At 47.7% G+C, this 23,174-nt stretch overlaps 1 pseudogene across 1 annotated transcript; it reads right to left on the bottom strand.

Annotated features, from left to right (window-relative positions):
• Positions 1 to 10,202: 10,202 nt before the first annotated feature.
• Positions 10,203 to 14,043, bottom strand: LOC311196821 (annotated as a pseudogene). Its single transcript has 3 exons — positions 13,433 to 14,043; positions 11,688 to 11,958; positions 10,203 to 11,632 (listed from the first exon to the last, which is right to left on the bottom strand). The product of its transcript is annotated as an uncharacterized misc_RNA (transcript).
• Positions 14,044 to 23,174: the final 9,131 nt, after the last annotated feature.

Below are 23,174 nucleotides of genomic sequence, written 5' to 3'. Positions count from 1 at the left end.
TGAAAAAGAGAAGGACTTCAGTGGGACTGGGAAGGATCTGGGAGGGGAGCTGCAGAGAGCTAGGGGCTGGTAGGGGAGGTGGCAAGTGTGACGGTATGCCTCCCCCGTTACCCCCATGTTTTCCTGTTCATCCTCTTTACATGGATTGATTGATAACCATTGGTGCTGATTGTGATTTCTGCATCCCTCTCACAGTTCAGGAAGACAGATAACAACACAATAGCCAAGGGTTATCTATGCTAATGTGCCCACCAAACACTGGTCAGTGTCCACTGGCATATACGGGGGTATGTAAATATGACTATGAGGCAATTATCTTACTCCATAAATAGTGAGCAGTCCAAGAGCCCTTTGAGCTCTCCTGAGATGACAGTGGGCTGCACGTCAGGATCTCCCCTTGAAAGGGACGCCTCTCAAGGTTACTCCTCAAGGTCGAGAGAATCCTTGCTGCAACAGATCCGCCACAGATCCTCGGTAAGTGAGTTGAGAATAAGTGCACTAACATTTGTGATCTGAGCTAGGAAATAGAAAGGATTGATTGTACATAGAATCCTTTAGACATAAACCGTTGACCAAGTCTGGGACTAAGACTGAATCCAGCTGCACCTGGGCTCCTCTCTGAGCAGGAGTTTAGAAAGCAAGGGGATTCTTTCTGAACCTCGTGACTCAACAGGAGCGTCTCCTGATAGATTCATCTGCCCTGTTCTCTATGCACTAACTAATCAAGATTACCTTACCATCAAATCTTAATTATTGTCGTGTTTATTACAAAACACTGTTACACCCTTTTGTTTATATCAAAAAATATATTATTGCCTCTCTCTTAAGAGTGAAGTGCATCCCTCTGATCTATCCCATCTGTGACAAATTGGCGTAGTCGGCAGGATGGTAAACAGTATTTCTGATTAATTATGGAGGCATGGAGTAAATCCAAGCCCCAACTTCTCAAATGAATGGGCTTGTGACAATTGGCATAACTGGGAAGCCATTGAAGAACACCTAAAAGTTACTAGAGGCCGTACAAAGGATGGAAAAAATAAAGGAATCATCTGTAAAATGCTGTGTACCTGTTTACAAGCTGCCTATCAAGAAAGGGAAATAGGAGACAAAAAGCAAAAGGACCTGGAAAAGGAAATAGAAAGCTGAAAGGCAACTGAAATGTTACTGTCCTTAAAAATTGAACTGCTACAGAAACAGTTGCAAGAAGAAAAAGAGAAAAGGGAAAAGTTGGGAGAAAAGGTTGAAATGATGCTTATACAGTCTCCCTGCCCCCCTGATGTTGTACAGATCAGGAAGTTAATAGTATCTCCTGAAGATATGGATGGAGATATCTGGGGTGATAATAATGATAGTGACTCAGATAAGGAGGACGTTTTGTTCCCTACAAATCCTCCTGAATATGAAATCAGACCCGTTGTTAAAAAAGAAGAAACTATGGGACCTCGGGGTGGTCATCCACGGTATACTATGCGAACCATCCCCTGGGATCCATTGCAACTGACAAATTTACAAGAGAAATATAGCGGAAAGCCAGGTGAAACTGAATGTGAATACCTGTGGTGTGTTTGTCTAAGTGGTGGTGACAGAATAATGTTAAGTGAGGATGAAGCAAATGGATTTTGGGGTCCAGGAGTCTTTTTAATTTGGGACCCAACCCAACGAATATACCCCATTCTATCACTAGCCGAATAGCTTATTGGGCTGGTGGAATAGACATCATGGAGCGAGGTCAACCCTCTATAATTCCTATTAAATCTTTAAGTGAACTCTCTACAGCTGTCACAAAAGCTGCTTGCATACAAGCTATGCATGAGAGAGGACTCCATGAAATCCCACTATCTGCTACAGTAAATTTTGCAATGTTAAAGCCACTAATTCGAGGAGCCCCAGCACTTCTTAAACCTTGTCTAGTTGCAAAACGAGATGAGATTAAATGAGATACTGAATTCAACAGGGATGGCAATAGTGCTCGTAAGCCACTCCCTGCGTGGTCAGAATTGATGCATGACATTGTTAACTACAGCCGGGAAATGGGCTGGAATGATGACATGCCATCTGAAAAACAAAAGTCCTGGGGAGATAACGCAGTAAGGCCTGTGAAAAGGGAAACAGAAACTGAACGAAAAGGAAACAAATTTAAAAACTCACAAACAGCATCCGCAAAACAGAGGAATGAGTTATGGAGGAATGCATTAGCTCTAGGCATTCCCAGAGCTGTGATTCAAGGTCAGCCTACTAGCAATATCTTGAGTCTAATTGAAGCATTCCAAAGGCGAGATAACGATGAAAGGAAGGAGCAAATTTCAACTCCTCCTCTGCCAACCCCTAGAAAGGAAGAAAATCCTTTCGTCCCTCTTAGAAAGAAATTGCAGGAACTGAATCCAAAAAACTAGTAACATCCGGCAGGAAATTGGGTCTGCCTGTCCGGAAAGTGGAGGCTTATCAATGGATAAGTGATGATGGCCCATATATTTTAATTCCAGTTGGTCCTCGACGACAATTGGTAAAATTTTTGATAGCTACTGGAGCACAAATTTCAATACTAACACAACAAGTTGCTGAGGAGCTGGGTGTGCAACCCAGACGGCGCAAGGTTAAAATTACTGGTGTGAACGGAGGGAGTAGTGTGTGCCCAACTGCTAAAGCCAGTTTGTGGCTTCCAGGCGAGAAGCACATGTCCACTACTTACTTTGCAATTAAAGAGCATCATGAAAATATTCTAGGTTTCGATGTTTTAAACGGACGAACCTGGCACCTACCAAATGGTAGTGGATGGTCTTTTGGCTCAAATATCAATTATAATCCCACCAGAAATAGGGAGGCTGAAGTACGCGTGCTTTGCACAGCCCCTGCACTCCCTGATTCAAAAATTACAAACGTGCCTCAATTTCCCATTTCTGTGACAGCACTAAACGGAATTTCTGAAGTTATAGCTGATTTGGAGAAACGGCAAATTATCTCCAGGACTCGCTCCCCATAGAACTCCCCTGTCTGGCCAGTTCGGAAGCCAGACGGGAGGTGGCGATTAAGAGTTGATTACCGGCGCTTGAATGCTAATACAGCCCCATTAACAGCTGCTGTACCAAACACTGCAAACTTATCAGCTACCCTACAGGCAGCCGCACATCCCTGGATGGCAGCCTTAGATGTAAAGGACATGTTCTTTATGGTTCCCTTGAAGGAAGAGGACAAAAGTAAATTTGCCTTTAGTTGGGAAGGAATACAATATCCCTTCAATAGACTTCCACAAGGGTATAAACATTCACCCACAATTGCTCATGCAGCACTTGCTGAACTTTTGCAGACAGTCTCACTTCCCCAAGATGTGAAACTGTATCAATACATAGATGATATCCTAGTTGGAGGACCTTCCCCTGAAAAGGTAGGGAAAGCCGCAGCAACAGTGTGGCAGAACTCGAGGTTCCACCCGAAAAATGTCAAGGACCTAGTAAAGAAGTAAAATTCTTGGGTACTTGGTGGGTGGCAGGAAGTGCAGTAATTCCTCCAGATACCTTAAGAAAAATTGATGAGCAACAAATGCCTCAATCAAAGAAGGAATTACAAAACTTACTTGGAACTTTAGGATATTGGAGAAAACATATCCCTGGATTCTCTATAATTTCCCGTCCGTTATACACTCTCTTACGGAAAGGTAAACCCTGGGAGTGGAAATTAGAACATGAAGAAGCAGTAAAGGCTTTAACTGAAGCATTAAAAACATATCAGTCACTGGGACCAGTACATCCACGTGACCCTATCACAGTCGAATGGGGTTTTGTTGAACGTGCTACTCACTGTGGTCTGTTCCAATCTGGCCCCGAGGCGCCGCAAAGAACTTTATTGTTCAGCTCAGCCGCATTTAAAGAAACAGAAAAGAGATACTCTGAATGGGAAAAAGGACTCTTATCTTTAGTCCGAGCAGTTAAACAAGTGGAGAAAATACATCAGGGACAACCCGTGAAAACTAGAGGACCTTTTAATTTACTAGAAGCAATTTTAAAGGGAACTGCTCCTCCAGAAGGAATTGCTCAAAAACCCACCATCAGAAAGTGGTATGCTCACCTGACAGGAGTTGCAGAAAATATGCAGTTAACTGAAGGACACATTAAGGTTTCCAAATTTCAAATGCCCATAAATACAGACCCTTTAGCATTACAACAGCCTTTTAAACCTTCAGCCATTCTGGATGCACCTCCCCTCACTGAGGATACACCAACAGAAAATACTTGGTTTACAGATGCTTCAGCAAAAAGAGTAAACAGTAAATGGCAATATAAGGCTGTTGCATTGGATATTACCACTGGCAAACAAGTGATAGAGGAAGGTGAAGGCAGTGCACAAGTAGGAGAAATAAGAGCAGCTGTTTTGGCAGCACAAAATGGAGCAAAAATCATATATGTAGACTCATGCTGTCTGGGCTGGTGCCACACAGTGGCTCTGTCAATGGGAAACCTTGAATTGGGAAGTAAACAGATCTCCAGTATGGAGAAACAAAGACTGGCAAATATTACTAGATATAGCCAGGAAGAAACCCTTTAAGATGGGATGGGTGAAAGCTCATGCTAAAAAATAATCAACCAGCCACAAAATGGAATCAAAAGGTAGATGAGCTAACTAAAATTCGGACAATCAGCTTAAATCCTGAGTGGTATCAATTAGGAGAATGGTTACATCAAAGGCCACACAGGTAAAGAAGCACTTTACTTTGCTGTGCAGAGTAAAGGCTGGCCTATAAACAGGAAAACTTGTGACACTATTCTTACAGAATGTCCTCAGTGTAGATTGACCTTGCAAGCAGATCACCCTGCTAAAGCACCACCTCTACTTATCAATGAAGGGAAAACTTTATGGTCTACATGGCAAATTGATTATATTGGACCACTCAAATCCTCTGCAGGATATCAGTACATCCTTACAGGAGTAGTAGTAGTCTCTGGCTTACTTATGGCAACTAAGTGTAGGAAAGCCAAGGGATGAAATACAGTGCTAGGACTATCACTTTGGTTCTCGCATCTACCTGTTCCTGATGTTATCCAAAGGGACAATGGCTCACATTTCTCATGTAAGGAAGTGCAAGACTGGGCAAAACAAGAAGGAATTAAATGGGTATTCCACACCCCATACTACCCTTAGTCAAACAGGATAGTAGAAAGAGCTAATGGCTTATTGAAAAGGAACCTCAAGCCACATGAGGCTCAATGGGACACTTGACTTTCTAAAATACTCCATCAATTAAATAATCGGTACGGGCCTACTGGAAGCCCTGTAAGCCGAGCGCTCTTTGTAAGAACTGAGTATAATACTCCATCTACTGGGAAAGGAGGACACTCAGTAACACTACAGCCAGGACAACCTGTGATGGTAGATCTACCATCCATTGGTACTGTGCCTATGGCTTTAACTAAACTTCATGGCCCACGTGCTTGGGAGGCTACAGATAGCAGTGGTGCAAAACACAGGATTAGTGCACGACGGATTTTTCCTTCTTTTTAAAAGGGGTAACCTGTTTGGACTTTCCCCACTGAAACAAATCTGTTTTCTCTTTCAGCACTCCACAAGATGACAAATAGAAATGCTGTGTTCATGTTGCTATTGTGAATGCACTTGGTATAACCCAAAATAATGTCTCTCTAGCTCTTAGTTGTATCCAAGCTCAACTGGGGATACAATCTACAGTAGCAGCAATTATAAGAGAAGGTGAAGAGGGCACCTTACCCACAGAAATTCGAAAGGTAATTTGGAATAATGCAACTAAATTTGAAAGGGAATTTCAATCCTGGTGGTACTTAGTTAATTTTACTTATGACCCCATCAACAATAAAGCTACAGCTTTTGTCTTAACAATACACAATGCTTCGGTATGCACAATATACCCAATCATTGCGTTAGGATTAAATCGTAATGGAGCTATACTCTATCCATTGGAACACAGAGTATGGGCCCAATGGAATGGAAACAAATGGCAAACTGTTGATGTCGGTGCATGTATTGTACGGAAACAAGGAGGATTTATTTGTGAGAGTAACACCATCAAAGCTCAAGACATTTGTCTTGACACTGAACAAAATGTATGTCATTTTGAAATACATCCTGATGAAACCCCTGAAACTGTACTTGTATATACTGGAAAGGGATGTGTTTGTATGAGAACTCTTTGCAACTTTATAGTCATAGATAACATTACTGTAGATACAAGTAATCACTCAAATATTTGTGTTTGTAACTTTACTAAAATGATGGGATGTGACTTTAATTATTTAGCCCCTGTAACGTCTTATCAGTTATTGCAATCTAATTATACGTTAAGTCACGATATATTGCCTACCCCCATTGGAATGAATCTTACTTTGGTGAAGAAATTACTACAACACAATGACCTGTGTCAACTGTTAGAATGTGCCCGAAACAATGGACACAAAACTCTAATTACCATTCATCATGATACCGAAGAGATACACCGTGTCATGGAAAGAGTGAAGAAGGATGGAGAACATCGTTGGTGAGAAACTTTTCTTGGATGGTCACCAACAGGACTGTTTAATTGTATGCTTCACCCCGTTGTGGTTTTACTAACACTAACTCTGATATGTCTGCTACTTATAATCATATTGTATATAAAGGTTTGGCATATGATGAAACAACTAACACAAACTAAAACATACAAAGTAGTACATAGCAAATAGCAATACTTCACTACCTACTTGCCATGGATCTGTAGGCGAATAAATTACCAATAATCTATTCATGGCACAGAGGCAAGAGGTGACTGTACCACCACTCTGTGAGGGTAAAATGAATTGACAATAGTCACGGGATGGAGTGTGACGGTATGCCTCCCCCGTTACCCCCATGTTTTCCTGTTCATCCTCTTTACATGGATTGATTGATAACCATTGGTGCTGATTGTGATTTCTGCATCCCTCTCACAGTTCAGGAAGACAGATAACAACACAATAGCCAAGGGTTATCTATGCTAATGTGCCCATCAAACACTGGTCAGTGTCCACTGGCATATACGGGGGGGGGGGGGGGGGGGGGGGTATGTAAATATGACTATGAGGCAATTATCTTACTCCATAAATAGTGAGCAGTCCAAGAGCCCTTTGAGCTCTCCTGAGATGACAGTGGGCTGCACGTCAGGATCTCCCCTTGAAAGGGACGCCTCTCAAGGTTACTCCTCGAGGTCGAGAGAATCCTTGCTGCAACAGATCCGCCACAGATCCTCGGTAAGTGAGTTGAGAATAAGTGCACTAACATTTGTGATCTGAGCTAGGAAATAGAAAGGATTGATTGTACATAGAATCCTTTAGACATAAACCGTTGACCAAGTCTGGGACTAAGACTGAATCCAGCTGCACCTGGGCTCCTCTCTGAGCAGGAGTTTAGAAAGCAAGGGGATTCTTTCTGAACCTCGTGACTCAACGGGGGGGTCTCCTGATAGATTCATCTGCCCTGTTCTCTATGCACTAACTAATCAAGATTACCTTACCTTCAAATCTTAATTATTGTCGCGTTTATTACAAAACACCGTTACACCCTTTTGTTTATATCAATAAACATATTATTGCCTCTCTCTTAAGAGTGAAGTGCATCCCTCTGATCTATCCCATCTGCGACAGCAAGTCAGCCGGGCCTGTGCCCAGCCCTGGTCTGGAGAGGATACAAGCCATGTCCTGCATCCCACCCCTCTCCAGGAGCTGGCACCAGGCACACAGGCTGTGACCCGCTGCTCCTGCTGCTGGAGCAGAGCCCCTCACTTCCCTCCCCCACACCCTTCCCACGAGCATCTGGTTTGGTTCATTTGTTCCTGCACCTGGGTGGAGCAGCCAGGGCCCGGCACACCACGGCGAGCTGCGCTGCCTTGGAGCAGACACAGCCGTTTATTTCCCTTCCAATTAGCCTGACGGTTTTCTAGGGTCCTGCAGCTGTTCGTGGTGAAGCTCCAGAGATGCTGTCCGGGGCACGGGCGAGGCAGAACTGCCACATGCAAGCGCCAGCTCCGGCTCATGGCCCCGAGCGTTACCCGAAGTCGGGATCGGACAGGACGAGGAGCTCGGGCCCCCTCCCCAGGTAAGCACACAGCGGGGCAGGGGCGTCTCACGCACCACAGCCAGGCGTGCGAGCCCCGCACGGCTGCGCCCCGCGCCTGGCTACGGGACAGGACGAGCACTTCCCGCAGCTCGCTCCTAACGCTCCTAACGCTCCTCACGCTCCTGAGGCCCCGCGGCGGGCGCCAGGCAGGACTGCCCGGGGCCGCCCCAGCCGAGCACCGGCCGCCGCTCGCCCCCGGCGGGACAAGGCAAACCGCGGCGGGGAAGGGCAGCTCTGCGGGCCAGCACGGGCCGAGAACCCGGCGCTGAAGACACGCGGCACTTCCCGCCCGAGCGCTCCGCCCGCACCCAGACCATCCCGCGGTCGCCTCCGCCGGCCCCTTTTCTGGGGAGCGAGACGTCACCGGGTACGGGAGCCAGCCCCGGGCACGCCCAGCCCAGCCGTGCGGCTCCTCGGGGGAGCTGCCTCTGTCCCGGGGCGCTCCGCGGGGCTGCTCCGAGTGCCGGGATTAAGCGACACCCCCCTGCTTTTACCTCCCAGAAGGTTCACGTGAATCACGGGAGTTGGATTTGCGTCTCGTCTCTTTTCCTTCAGTGGGCCGGCCGCTCAAAATGCAGAATCGAGTGAAACCCGACTGGTGCGGAGGCATTGCCGAGGCTGGCAGCCCTCACGGGGCCGGAGGGAGACCGACAGCTACAGCGTGAGCCCAGGAGGGATGCAGGAGCAAGCAGCATCCTTTCCTTCCCGGCCACGCCGCTGAGCAAGCCATGCGGCCGTGCTTAGAACACAGACCCACCTCCCCTCGCTGCACCCGTGTCCTTGTGATTCAGTGATAGGTAATAACGCTGAGTGGAATCGCTACAGATGTAGCTTAAGAGACAATTAATATAGCTTTAATGTAAGGAGAATTGGCGTGTTTGGAGAACAGACTGTACTTGTGTGGTTTGGATTTTAGCAGAATATGGCTGTAGCCGTGTGAGCTGGTTCGTGAGAGCAGCTACAAAGTTCAACCCCAACAGCAGAACAGCCTTGGAGATGCGAATACAGGGGGGTCATAAATAATGTGACCAACGACCAGTTAACAGACAGAGTGTATCTTGTTTTCAGCTAAAAGGGGTTCCTGACTAATTTGTGCAGGGATGTGTTTTTGAGCACAGGAATGTGGTTTTGAGACTGTGGAGAAAACCATAAAGAGCATGGTTAATCTGTATCAATATGAGAAATTTGGCTTTAACCAGCGCACACACTGGGAGGAGCCATCCCCCGGTGTGCCCAGCACTGCAAGAAAGAATTCCTGCTTCACAGTCACCAAGGCTACTGAGTTTTGATTCTGGCCTTTCAAGGCTTCGGTTGCCAGCTGAGTGTGAAGGTATTGCTGTGCAAGGGGGCTCTGAGACACCCTGGGTCACCTGGACTGCAGCATGGTGTGGGAATCACACCAAGAGGTTAAAAACACAGGGGTCTGCTCTTCTCTCATGCAAATTTTGTGGATGGCGATTGGCAATGTTGTGAGAAGCAGCAAAAGGAGGGAGCCTTATGGCAGCAGGGCAGCCCTGTTTTGGTTAGAGACTGAGGGATATGCAAATAGATGGTGTCAACACAGAGTTTTGAAGGCCACGGGGCCCCTTTTTTTGGCCAAGAGGCAGCTGTTGCTTCAAATCATTGCTGACCCCAGTGTTTTGAACAGGTTCCCCTTCAGCTTTGTACCTTCACGAGAAAATGACTGTGCATACAGCCCCACACTGGGCTCCATATGGTGTGCTGTTTGATGCAGTCAGTGACAATGCCAGCAAAATGAGCCCCGCAACAGCAAACACTGAACTTGGAACTGACTTTTATTTCAAAACCTGGAACTAACACCTCAGTTGTGGAGCACCAGCTCTCCTAGGCGTGTCTAGGATGGGTAGGTCCTCCACATGGACCCAGTGAACACACAGAGGCAGGTGCCTCAGTGGTGCTTCTTGCTTGGCCCATGCACAGTCCGAGCTGCCAGCAAGAATTTCTGGACCCGTGTGAGATGCCATGCTGGCCGAGCCAGTGTGAAGGGAAAGCAGAGTGGAAGTCATCTTCTCTGTAGCCATCATTGCTCATCACCAACTGCTGCGCTGGGGGTAAGGCAGGAGGAGAGCGCTGCTGCACTTGGCTGCGCAGGGGGTTGCCTTTCTGCTGTCCTACATTCTCTCCTTCTGTATGAGATGAACGTCTTCTCCCACTGAGACGCACAGACACAGCTCTGTGCATCAAGACCTCTCTGAGTGGCGTGAGGAGACCAGTCTCTTCAGCATGTCGTTCATCTCACTGAATTCACGGAGCGCCGTCGCATGGGCATCTGGATCCCTCTCCAGGTACCAGAAGAGATTGAGTGGCTCAGCCCTTTGGCACGCCAAGGGCAAGTGGATCTCCCCGGGCACATTCTCACTGCCAAAGGAGTTGAGGCGTTTCTCCTCCAGGCAGCAGCGCATGTAGGACATGATATCCACCAGCCGCTGCAGGAAACACTTCCTGCGCCAGCCTGGCAGGGGTATGGTGGTCAGGAGGTAACGGCTATCTTGAAGGCATAGGTGGGAAAGCCAGTGCCCACCAGGATGCGGGCACAGAGCTGCAGGCACTTGAGGTGGCAGCTGTCCCGCGGAGCCTGCCTGGCCATATACATGAAGAACTTCAACTCTGGTACAGCATAGGTGTCTGGCCACACTGTGTTTAAAATGAAGCTGTCCTCTGTATTCTGGCTACATACAAAGACATCCGAGCGCCTTGTTGCACCCCAAATATGAGCTCTACAAAGATGGTTTTTTTGGAGGCCTTTTTTAGCTGCAGCTTGCAGGAGCGGTTGGAGGGCAGCAGCTTCATATGGAAGCGACGTGACTGAGGCAGAACTCCCCAGCCTAATCTCACAAACGTCTGGAACCAGCTCGTGATTTTCTGCACATCGAGGTAGGAGTTACTGCAGAGAGTGTGCAGGAGGCTGGGACCCTGTTTGCTCTTCAGTTCCTCCTCAGAGTGGTGGAGGAAGCACAGCATGTTCCCCTCCAGCTGCTCATTCGTGCAGGTGCATTCCTGCGCCACACGTACGCAGGCGTGCTTTAGCGGTATCTCCCCTGAGGTGCCCGGCTCCAGGTGGAAGACATGCCCACGGGGAGCCTTGAGGGCACGAGCATGCTGTAGAGAACACCATCCTCCTGAGGGCTCCAACCTTCAAATGCGCTGCCCACGCCAATGGCTGGGTTGTAGCACTGGGAAGAACTTATCTGAGAAGAGCTCTTGCAGGAGGAGGAAGAGTTCGTCCACCAGCTCCTCGACCACTTTTGTTCCAGTAGGTCAGGTTCTGCTTTGGCCACTGGATACGCTTTCCAAGAACCTGCCCAGATCCCCCTCACCATCAGAATCTTCTCCTTCACTCTTTCTCCTCCTGCTCCTCTTCTTCCTCATCTTCCTCCAACTCCTCTTCTTCCTCATCTTCCTCCAACTCCCCTTCTTCCTCATCTTCCTCCAACTCCCCTTCTTCCTCATCTTCCTCCAACTCCTCTAGCTCCTTCAGATCTTCCTCCTTTATTTTCCTGCTGCCGGTCTTATGACTCCTCTTCCCGGAGCCACCACCAGAGGCTGAACAGCAGGACCAGAACTGCAGCAATCACCCAGAGCTGCAGGTGATCCACAGTAGTGAAGAGCAGGGTTCTCCAGTCCTGGCTCCTCTGATCCATTCTCATCTGCTCCAGCGCCTGCAGGAGCCCGGTCTTCATCTGGCTCAGGCAGATGTGAAGCTGTTCCATGCACTTGTGCATGGCCTCATCCAGCTCCTCTCTGGCCATCTGCAGGTACTGGATGATGCTTTGCAGAAGCATTGCAAAGAATGTAGTTGCAGCCATGGTCTGAAAAGAGAAGGGCTTCAGTGGGACTGGGAAGGATCTGGAGGGGAACCGCAGAGAGCTAGGGGCTGGTAGGGGAGGTGGCAAGGCAGCCGGGAAGCAGCAGGGCCTGTGCCCAGCCCTGCTGTTGGCAGCACAGTGCCCTGCCCAAGGCTCTCCCACCAGCGGCTTGCGGGAAATCCGGACCTACACACAGAGATCAGTGTGATCAGGTGAATGCAGTTTATTCAAACCATTCACCTGCTCATATAGTCCCACACCATGTGCTCGCGTCCGGATAGCTCCACCCCTGCCATGTGCATGTGTCCGGCCCCTATTGGCTGAGCACCTACGATCCTGCGCCCCAATACCCTCTGAGGTTGGTACAATCCTTACAGCACACGCGCAGTAGTTACAGTTCAAAGGCTGGATGGCTCACGTGGCCATTGTCCACTAAAAAGCCTCCAACAGCAGCTGCTCCCTTGATGCCGGGTGAGAACCCACCTCCCCGGGGGCCCACGTTTCTTCCCCAGCCCTCGTCCAGCCCAGCCTCCCCAGTGTGTGCACTCACCACTCGCCCAGGCCACACTGGGCAGCACTACCTGCACGCTCCCCTTATTACCCGCAGCCCCCATTGTGATGCCATCGCTGCTGTCACAGGCGCAGGAGCCAATCCCAGCCGCGGCCGCAGCCAGCCCTGCTCTTGGGCCTCACCCTGGCCCCGCTGCTCAGGAGTGCCCCAGGCAAGCCAAAGCCCCAAAGACACCCAAGCACAGGCCAGCCTGGCGGCACGGTGTCCTGGTTTTGGCCAGGCCAGAGTCAACCTCCCAAGCAGCCAGCAGAGCTGAGCTGAGTCAGCCCAGGCCCTTCCCACATCTCGTCCAGCCCAACCTCCCCCCCGCCTCACCCAGTGTGTGTACTCACCACTAGCCAAGACTACACTGGGCAGCACTGCCTTTGGGCACCCCTTATAAACCCCTGTCCCATTGTGATGCCATTGCTGCTGTCACAGGCGCAGGAGCCAATCACAGCCGCAGCCAGCTCCGCGATTTCGGAGGCTTTGGGGATGCGGTCAGGCACTTGAGAGTCAGGCAGGGTGAGGAATGAGTTTGAAAAGCGGCGTCGTTGTCGTTTCACCCCCAGCCACCAGCTGAGCACCGCACACACGGGTGCTCTCTACAAGGGGGAGAAGGTTGGAAAGGGGAGGGAAAAGAAAACCAAAGGCGCAATTCCAGCGTGCAGGGATGAGGAGAGATTATCTGGAAGTAACAGAGAATTAGCAGAACCAGGACCGTGTAGCAAAATAGCTTGAAGCTGGTGATGCACGGTGCAGTTTGTCCCCAAAGTGCAGGGCTCAGGCTGTACAGCTCAGAGCTGCCCCAAAGCCGGCCTGTCCCCAGAGGGCACGTCCTGGAGCCGTGTGCTCCAGCCCCACAGCTGCGCCCCAGCCCCAAGCCTCCCTTTACGCTGAGCACGAGGGCATTGGTGTGGCGTCGGCCTCTGCTTAGTGTGGGTGACATGCCCTGTCCCTGTACCCTGCCAGCTTCCTGGGTGCCCCCCGGCCTGTTCCGTAGCCGGGCAGTACGAGCAGCTGGCAGGCGTGTGGCTGCTGGGCAACAGGTAGAAGCAGGGGTGGCAACAGGTAGAAGCAGGGGAGCGTTAGCAGCGCGGCTGAGGAGGGAAACTTCCCAGCCGGGTCGTGCGGGACTCGCTGTGTATGGAGCCCGCCCGGCCGTTGCCTAGCGACCATGACGCGGTAGCACCGGACGACCGAGGAGCATGCGCAGTAGGGCGCAGTGAAGCTACCCGAAAGCTTTGGAGCGATGTGGTGCCCATCGGAACGCCGGGAGGTGTCCCTGACGCGTGGGGGAGCGGGACAGCTGCGGGCAGGAGCCGGCGCATGCGCAGTGGAACGATCGCAGTCCCCTCGGTTATGCCGCCTGGCGGACACGCACCGGTAGCGCGCCCGGAAGCCGCTGCGTTCTGCCTCCGTGCGCACTCGCCGCGTTCCTGCGCGGGTACGCGCAAAGCCCGATGCGTGCGGACTGCGCCGGGCGGCGCAGCGCCAGCGGCAGAGCGCTTTATAGAGGGGCGCGGCCATTGCTGGGCGGCCGCGCTGCGGTAGCGCCTCAGGGTCCAGGAGCATGCGCAGTGGAGCGCACTGAAGCTGCCCGGAGGACTCTGCCCATAGTTCCTGGGACGATGAGGTGCCCCGCGGAGTGTCGGCAAGTGTACCGTGCGCAGGCGCAGTAAGGCTCACCCGTGTCCTGGCATCCGCCGTGTAGCGCGCGAAATTCGCCTCGGTTCTCGCCGCCGGTGCCGGCTGCGTGCCGGGCGCTGCCGCCCGCTCCGCGCTCCCTCCCGCTGAGGCGCCGGTTCCGCCGCCTCGCGCGGGGCCGGGCGGTCGGCGGGTCGCGGCGCGAGTGGTCGCGGCGGGCCGGGGCTCCGCGGGGTCGGTGCGGGGCCCGCGGGCGGCGAGGCGCCGCGCGTTCCACCCCCCTCCCGCCCGCGGCCGGCATTCTCCCGGCGCCGGCCCGTGCCGGGACGTTTCTCCGCGGCTTCCGGCGGGGTGTCTGGGCCAGGGCGACGGGGGCTCCGCGGTTGGCGGGAAGTGCGCGGAGCGGGTCGCGGCGGGGGACCTCCTCCCAGCGCGGGAGACCCCAGACCCGAGGGGAATCCTGAGGGGCCTGAGGCGACAACAGTCACTGCGGGGCCCCGAGCCGGGGGGTTACCTCATCCGGCAGAGGCGGCTGCCTGGCGGCACGCTGCGCGCATGCGCCGGGCGCTGCGGGAGGGGCGGGGCAGGGCCGGCGGGGGGAGGAGCCGAAGCGAGGGGCCCGCCCCTCCCTCCCGCTACCAGCCCGCCCCTGAGTGCTGCTGGGCCTGCGTTCCCGCCTTGCGATGGCAGGAGGAGCTCCAGCCCCGCAGTGCCAGGCGGCAAGGAAGGTCTCCGCAGTGATCCTGCCTTTCCTGACACAGGGCGTGAGGATGGCGGTTTATAAAAACGGCTGCTTGGCCTGACAGAAACTGTCCCTCTGCCCCCAAATGGTATCCCAGGGGTGTCCCAGGCCTGCTCCGAGACTGGGAATCCCTTCCCCTTGTCTCTGCTTCTTAGGGCTGGATGTCTGACCAACATGCGGGCCCTGCAGAAAAAACAACACCTTGGACTTGATACTGGCAAGAAATCACAGGAGTTTGGGCCAGAAGAAACTACGTGGGGCATTTACGTTCGCCACAATTTGGGGACAACGTGAAGGGAATGACCTGAGCCTCAAGGTCAACTGTAAAATGCCACAGAACACGGGACATCTGAGATGAAAACACACACAAACACACACCCTCGGGGTGCACAGCAAATACAAATAACCTAAAGCGTCCTTTTAACCTACTGGATTCAAACTTTTGTCATAAGATTTAACCTCCCAGCTCACCCTTACCCTTTTTGGAATGATCCTTCCCACATGTGCTATATGGTAACACTACTATCGCCTTATCTCTGCTGAAAATGCTTGAAAGGTGCTGTGCACTTACTTGGCTAATGAGTAAATATACTTAGGTTGTCCTGACATTTTTTTTTCCCAAATTAAGTTCTTGTAAAGTATCGTGACTAGTCTTAGAAGAGACATTAACAGAGGTTAACACAAGGTCCCACATCCTTAGGGACTCCTTTAAAAGAAAATGTATCCTGGGACAAGTAAAGAAATAATCAAAGCTCTAAACCCACGATGTTTTCAATCTTCTATTTCTTTTCCACCAAAAAACACTCCATTTTTTTTAAGGCCAGTTCCTAGTGATGAATTAAATTGGCCCATTTCCTTTTTCAAAGCCCCATGATTAGAGGTTTGCGTAACAAAAAATAATAAAAAGACACTTGCTCACACCGAAACCAAGTGGCTTGGCATAAGGAACGTGCTCAGCACTCTTTCTGGGTAGATTTGCACCGTTGGGCAAGTTCTTCTTCCACCGAAAGAAGAAAATAAATTACTTTGAAAAATTACTTCTAAGTGAAAACTCCTGACGTCCTAAAAGGAGTAAAATACTGCTCCAACAGCAAGTAATGCTTATGAATATTTGTTATCATTAATGGCACAAAAGGAACATTCAGGAGGAAAGAAGGATTCTGGCTTTTCTGACATAAACAGGAGATTTTTACTTTGGTTTTGTGTATATTGTCTTGAGGTGAACAGCAAGTAACTTTTAGCTAATTTTCAGCACAGTTTTTAAAGTAGGGTGAGAAGAAAACTTCTCTTATGATGTCGTTTCGACTGTCTCAAAGGTACTCGACTCATTAGCTGAAAGGGGAAGTGGAACCCCAGACAGCTACTTACATATTAAGCACATGATGGTGAGAAAAGAAGAGGAAAAACAAAACTGTCGTGCTGTCTTGCAACTTCAGCAAAGGTCAGCAAAGGGTAGAAGGGTAGTTTCACGAAAACGACTCATGTCACATGCAAAAGAATAACACAACTCCGGCCCCAAAATGTATAATGCAGCAAATTCCCCTGACAAAACAAACTTCGCTTTACTTGTTTTGTTCTTAATAAGTAAGTCTACTCTGAGTTAGAGACACTATTTTCAGTAATTTTCAGTTACTGTTTCAGGTCAAAGCCTTTTGGTTGATGTCTGATTTACACGTGAGAGCTGAAGAACTCTCTCACATCCTTGTCCATATACATTTTACTGTTTAAACTCCCTATCAAATAAGGTGTTTGAGTGAAGACAATTAGCAAGCACTATTTAGAGGAACACCCACATTGTGGATGTCCCCATGCTGGTCACTAACAAAGGCTCCAAAATGTTTGTCTAGAGATATAAATTATCAATTACCATTGGGCTTTATTAGGACTTAAACCCAAGGTGGAGACATCAGCCCTGCTGCCTATTCAGAACATGTCACAGTGGCCTGAGTTAATCGAAAATCCATCCTGCCTCATGAGATTTTAACCAACACTTTGGAGATAATAAACCAAATTAAACCACAACCTTAAACTTCTACATCATGTGACTCAGCTGCACATAATTTCAATTAAAGTTAATATATCACCTCAGAAAAAAAAGAGTTCAGCAGCTTACAGAACTAAAAAAAAGTAGGTTATCTTCTCTTTAATATTATAAATCCTAACAACCATTGCCACCAGTGTGGGAGGGAAGATCATCTAGACAAGTTAATCATAATATCCTAGAGTAAAAGGATGTGGCAGGATTGGTTTTAAGTGTTACAGCACCATCTGCTCATATTTCAACAGGCAACAGCACAATTAATTTTCATGTAAAATAATAAGAAAGAAGAGGGGGTTTTAAGAGATTGTGTCGATTACAAATTAATTCTGGTTTCATTCCACTTGCTTGGTCTTCAAGAGGATGCAAGACAAAGCATATTTCAATCCAGAAATTATCTAATTTCTGCATCTAACAAACTTTTCTCTACATTAGCTAGAGAGTCTGAAAACCTCCTTAGGAAATACACCTGCAGTAATCTGAGCAGCAAGTGGAATTCAACACAGGTTTGACATGTCCTGTTCCACTCACTCTACAGCCACTGCATGGTGCTTGCTTGGCTCATCAGCTTACAGATGTCACCTAGTTTAGATGAATAAATGGTTGGAAAGAAATGTCTTTTGTTCAGTGTTGCAGAGGCAGACTCCTGGGACCACATCTGAACTGCGACAGCCTGAGAATTACTGGTTCTTGCAGATGACATAGTTATTTACCTTGAAGTAAATCGCATGGCTGCCCTCTTTCCTTGTTCATGGAAAATCTTAAAAACTGGGATCCCATATTGAAGGGACTGGGGGACAGGGGAGGTGAGACAAACCTATATAAGTCATGTATAGAATTTATATTCAATTGTTGGGATACAGATTAATTCCATAAAAGCAATCTGTGACCTGGAAAACATATTTCTTTCCTCTGAGTGCTCTGATAAAATGTAGCAACACCACTATAATTTTTACCCCTATTTAGTGCCTCCTAGTTTGGTCTGTCATTTTTGCAGTCGCTTGACCTTTGAGAAGACAAAGTTTAGATCCACACCATTCAAGTTTGTTCCATTTTCACAATTGCTGATAGTCTCAAAACAAAAAAATGTTTACATTTACAATATTAGAGAAAAAGAACATAGGCAGAAAGTTTAATGTTTTAGACCCTGAATAATATAGGGAAATCTAGAGCAGTGATGTCCCTTTGTGCTTCTCTGAGGTCTGTATTTTTATTCCAATAACTGATGTTCTCAGGTTGCAAGGACTTACAGGGCAGTAGGGAATAAAACAGAAGGGAAGAGAACTTCCTGCCTGTTTTACTGATCTATTTATAATGTCCCTGATGTCTGCTGTATGGACAGCTGCTTCCAAGCACCCCGTGACTGCTAGGCGGAGTGGTGAGAAGGTTTAGTTTTGCCACAAAGGGCATACAGCTCCATTAACTGCCACTGCAAACTTTACATGCACCTTTCCAGTTTACAGGTGCCCTCCCTGGAGTCCAGGCGCTGATCTGATACGCTGCATGGGCGGCTGCATAGTTAAAGGGTTCTGCCTGCACTTCTCTGTCTGCAAGCACGCAAACTGAGAGATTCCTATCCAGCCACTGATGAAAAATTAGACTCTTTGTCTTCACAGCCTTTACATCCCTATTCATATTCAAAGTAGATGCAGTTTCCCCCCATACTTTGCATACATTAGTATTTCCTATTATAGCTCTCGTTGTAAGGAGATTTACATAGCAAAGCTAGAAAATACCTGAAACAATAACTGCATCACAGCAAGGTTAAATCACTTCCTCAAAGTTCAGAGCAAAAACAAGCGGGGCTTTAGTTCTGATACTTTTAGTTTAAAAAGGGGCAGATTTTGCAGTTTACAATATAGTTTTTTATTTAAAATTGTTGTTTTCCACTATAGAAGATTCACAGTTTTTTCATTGTTCCTGAAGGGAAGTTGTTAGGTAGCAGAGGCAGAACAGATACATAGTCACGTGTCTTCTACTTCGTTAATGATTCTCTTTTCAAAGTGCACTGAAATAGGGCTATGGCAATTATTTTCCATACTGAAATGTGCTGAAAAACAAATAATTGCAGTAAAAAAATAAAGGTTGGTCATGTCATCCGAGACTTCTTTTGCATATGCATCATGGTATGTTATTACGCAGCTACATACTTGGACTACAGTCTTTGCTTCACATAGTGTATTGAAAATACACCAAATACCATGGTCAGCGGATGACTTGTCATTTAAACTTTCATTCTCAGCAATCAGAACGTGGCCTCGTGCCCCTCAGCACTTACAGGCATCTTACAGGGAGCGGCATGAACTCGCCCCCTCAGTGTGTGTGATGGGTTGTCTGTGACTTTGCATGACTGAGAATGGGCAGAGAAATCAGTTAGTGGAAAAGCTATGGTGAGGAGGTACAGCTCGATGCTCTCTGCCTGTGTCCCCACAGGGACTCCAGGGTAAATTGCGCTACCTAGTCTCTTCCTTTAGCTACTTGCATGACCTCGCCTACACTTCCAAGCAAGCCCACATTCACACCAGCTGTCATGTTAGGCTGTGATATGCACCACTGCCTCTGAGGCCAGAGGTGTTACTATCTACATGTTCCAGATGGGGAACTGAGGAACAGTGAGCAGGAATTGAAGAGGAAGTCCTTTTCCACGCCTCAGCAGACCAAGGCAGGTTTGGTCTGGCCAAAATGTACCAACACTCACGACTGAACACGCTCAGTGCTAATGAACTTCTCAGAGAATTTCTATCACCAACCTTCAACATACTTTGGGATGTGAAGGGATGTAACTTGACTAGATGTGACTGGTCTCTGAAAAGCACAGCAGAAAGTCATGGCCATGATTTGAACATAGTTCTTCTTGCTTGTGTTCGTTCAGCTGTGCCAGTTTGGCAATTTCCTGGCTTAACTGGGAATTACATGGATTAATCCTGGAGCTGTAAATGTGTGGATGGACTGGGCAAACCTGAATCTAATGTGGAGGGAAATGTATTTTAACCAACAGACAGAGAGAAAAGAGCTTTCTTCCTTATAGTGGTAATGGGGAATTCTACTGTTTGGAATCTGAGTGCAGATATCCACAATGATACTGCAAACATATCACATATTTAGACATTAATTGTGTGCAGGAAAAGAAATCATTATCAAGGGGATGTATGCAGTGAGGTTTAGGAAGTTTGTCAGTCAGATATGAGGATTCCCACGATTGCCTGAGATGATGAACAAAGACAACAGAAGTGAAGATAATCCTATTCTGCATGTAGTCACTTCACAATTGGCATCATTTGTTTTCACAGTTTTCAGTGCATATTTTACAGGTATTAAAATGCTTATGAACTAGATTTGCAGTAAATGACACCACTAAGACTACTGTTGGCCATTACCTTATTCCACATTTTAAAAAATGTTCCCCATTGTGTAGTCAGGTTATTTAAAGGCCACTGTCTGCAAGGAGGTGTGTGTCTTTTAACCTTTAGACTTCTTCCCCTTTTCCATCCCCCCCCGCCCCACTTGTTTTCTCTAGTACACGGTGTCCTTCCCTTGAATTTCCTGATCACAGGGACATTTGAGGCTATCACCTCACACCTACTTTATTCCACTCCAAACACTTGTTTTTTCCATGCAACTCACTTAACACTTGGCTACAAAGGTAGAAAGGTGCCGTCCGCAGAAAAGATGCAAACAGAATAATCTTCAAGCTTTCTGTAAGATAAAATTTGAACCCTAAACCGACTGCATTTAGGTTTCCTGAGGAGCCTTTTCTCAGCTCTCCATGCAAGCATATGTTCAAGGAAGCATTTCTCAGTTTGAAACTGATGCTGTTCTGTATGTTCATGCAGTGACCAGACTGTCTTGCACTTCCACTTTCTGGCACGATTATCCAGACTTTCCCAAATACAACTGTAAAACTTAGGTGCAGATAGATCCCAGATCAGGATGCATCTAAGCTCTGTCTTCTTCAACATATGTGTCTATATAAGTTCCTATTCCCCTGCTTTTGACACAGATTGAGGTATATGCACAAAATTCTTTGCACCAAATTTAAAGTTTCCAGTCGTATCTTTACTCTTCCATTGAGCGTCAGTGCTGCCCATGCTCCTTTTGTAGTTATTCAGGAATCAGTGACTTAACTTCTCCTGACACACTTTCATGCTCTTGCTTATTTATTTATTTATTTATTTATTTGAATAAGCAGAAAGTCTCACTGTAAACCTCCGTCCTTCCTTCTCTGGCAGAGCTCTGCCTGGAGAATGGACCTCGTAGAAACATTACATTTCCTGGCAGAAGGTTGTCTTTCCCCAGAAAGCCCACAGGAGAAAGGAACAGCAAAAATTATCTTAATTCTTTTAGTCTTGGAAGAAACTGTGTTTGCTTGTCCATGTTTGTAGGCTTCAATGCTAAGGACCATTCCTAGACCAGTGCATTAGTGTGCATGTTGCATTTTAAGACTTAATTCTTGTTCTGTTCTCTGGAGACATTCAGCTGTTTTTCCCTTCTTCTTGCAGCAATCTGTTATGTGTCATGTTAGAGAGTCTCTCCTGGATCTTTGCTTGTCTATGGTAAATTGCCCCAGATCTTTCAATCTTTTCTCCTAAGTGATCTTCCTTCAGCCTCTAATTGTTCTTTTCTACACTGCAGTTAATTCAGTGATTTATTGACGTGATGTACACAAAACTTAGCTAGGACCTGGTAAGTGCTGAGGAGCTCTGCATGTAATGATGCTGTGGTCTGCAAATCTTTCTCCTAAGTTGGAGCATGTGTGCTAATGAATAAAATGAATGTATATAAAAATATATAGCATATAAATATTCTGTATCAAGATATATACATACAGATTTTTCTCTTTATATAAGGGACAAAAATTGGCTTAAGAATTCAGCATTTAATAGTACTTGTTGTTCTCATAGAAGCAGTTCATTGCCATGTTGGGGCTGGGGGCAACTGCTGATGCTGTCTGGGCTCAGGGAAATCCTGATAAGCCCTGAAGAGGGGATAGAAGAGAAGAAATTGCCTTTTATCTCACATACTCTAGCATCACATTGGTAAATATAATGCAAACATACAAAGGGATTTATATGGAATAAAAAAGGCACTTTAAAGGCTAAACTGTCCTGAAAGAAGTGATCACATAAGCAGACCTGTAGTTGAGTGGCTGAATCACTCAACTGAGTGATCGCATCTGAGTGATTGCATCTGAGTATCACAATATCAGTATATTAATCAGCTCTGGATCCAACACAACTAGTGTAGTCTTGGCCTCTGCATTCTTAAACACTGTTTGCATTCCTAAACATTGTTACTCAATCAAATACTTTCAAAATCCTCTTTTAATGACTAAATAATTTTCTCTCTCCGATAATTTCTCTGAATGACTCTTCAGTTCACATTTCGTCAGCTGTGAGGTTGGTGGCATGGTACCATAAATGCCATGTTAAAACATCTTCAGGAGATTCACAGTTTGACCAGAAACCCGCAAAACCTCTTTGGAAGAAACCTGTGCTTTACAAGAACTGCTACTACCATGCCAGCACTTTAAGCCAGCCTGCTGTCAGCAATGATGCAGTGAGAATCCCCTCAGAAAACTCTTAAGAGAGAATCAGAGCTGAACTACCCATTATTAGTGTACAGCAGCCTTACAGGGTATCAGACTGGCCATTGTTGGTTGGTAAAGCCCCACTCTTAAGAAAGAACTCACTTCATCTGCAGTTCTTGAGTTTCACATTTGGATGAGGTTTTTTTTGTTTGTATTTTGGTCAACACTTTCAGAGTCTGCTGGCATCTTAGTACTCATTTGAAGTGTGTGGTGCTGGTGGGTTTGGATTGAGTGGACCCTCAGCAAGTCTGTAGATGACACCAAGCTGAGTGTGGTTGATACACCAGAGGGATGGGATGTTATACAGAGGCACTTGGACAAGCTGGAGTGGTGGGCCCCTGCAAACCTCATGAAGTTCAACAAGGACAAGTGCAAGGTCTTGCACTTGGATTGGGACAATGCTCACTACCAATACAGGCTGAGGGATGATGTGATAGAGAGCAGCCCTGTGGAGAGGACTTGAAGGTACTGATGGACAAAAAGCTGGGCATGAATCAACAGTGCACACTCACAGCCCAAAAAGCCAATTGTCTCATGGGTTGCATCAAAAGAAGTGTGGCAGGAGATCAAGAGAGGTGATTCTCCCCCTCTATTCTGCTCTGGTGAGACCCCACCTGGAATAATGTGTCCAACTCTTGAGCCCTCACCACAAGGAGCACATCCAGAGGAGGGCCACAAGGATGATCAAGGGC

Source organism: Gallinula chloropus (assembly GCF_964237585.1).
Source record: "Gallinula chloropus genome assembly, chromosome: 14".
NCBI lineage: Eukaryota > Metazoa > Chordata > Aves > Gruiformes > Rallidae > Gallinula > Gallinula chloropus.
This window is presented reverse-complemented; position numbering and strand designations above follow the sequence as displayed.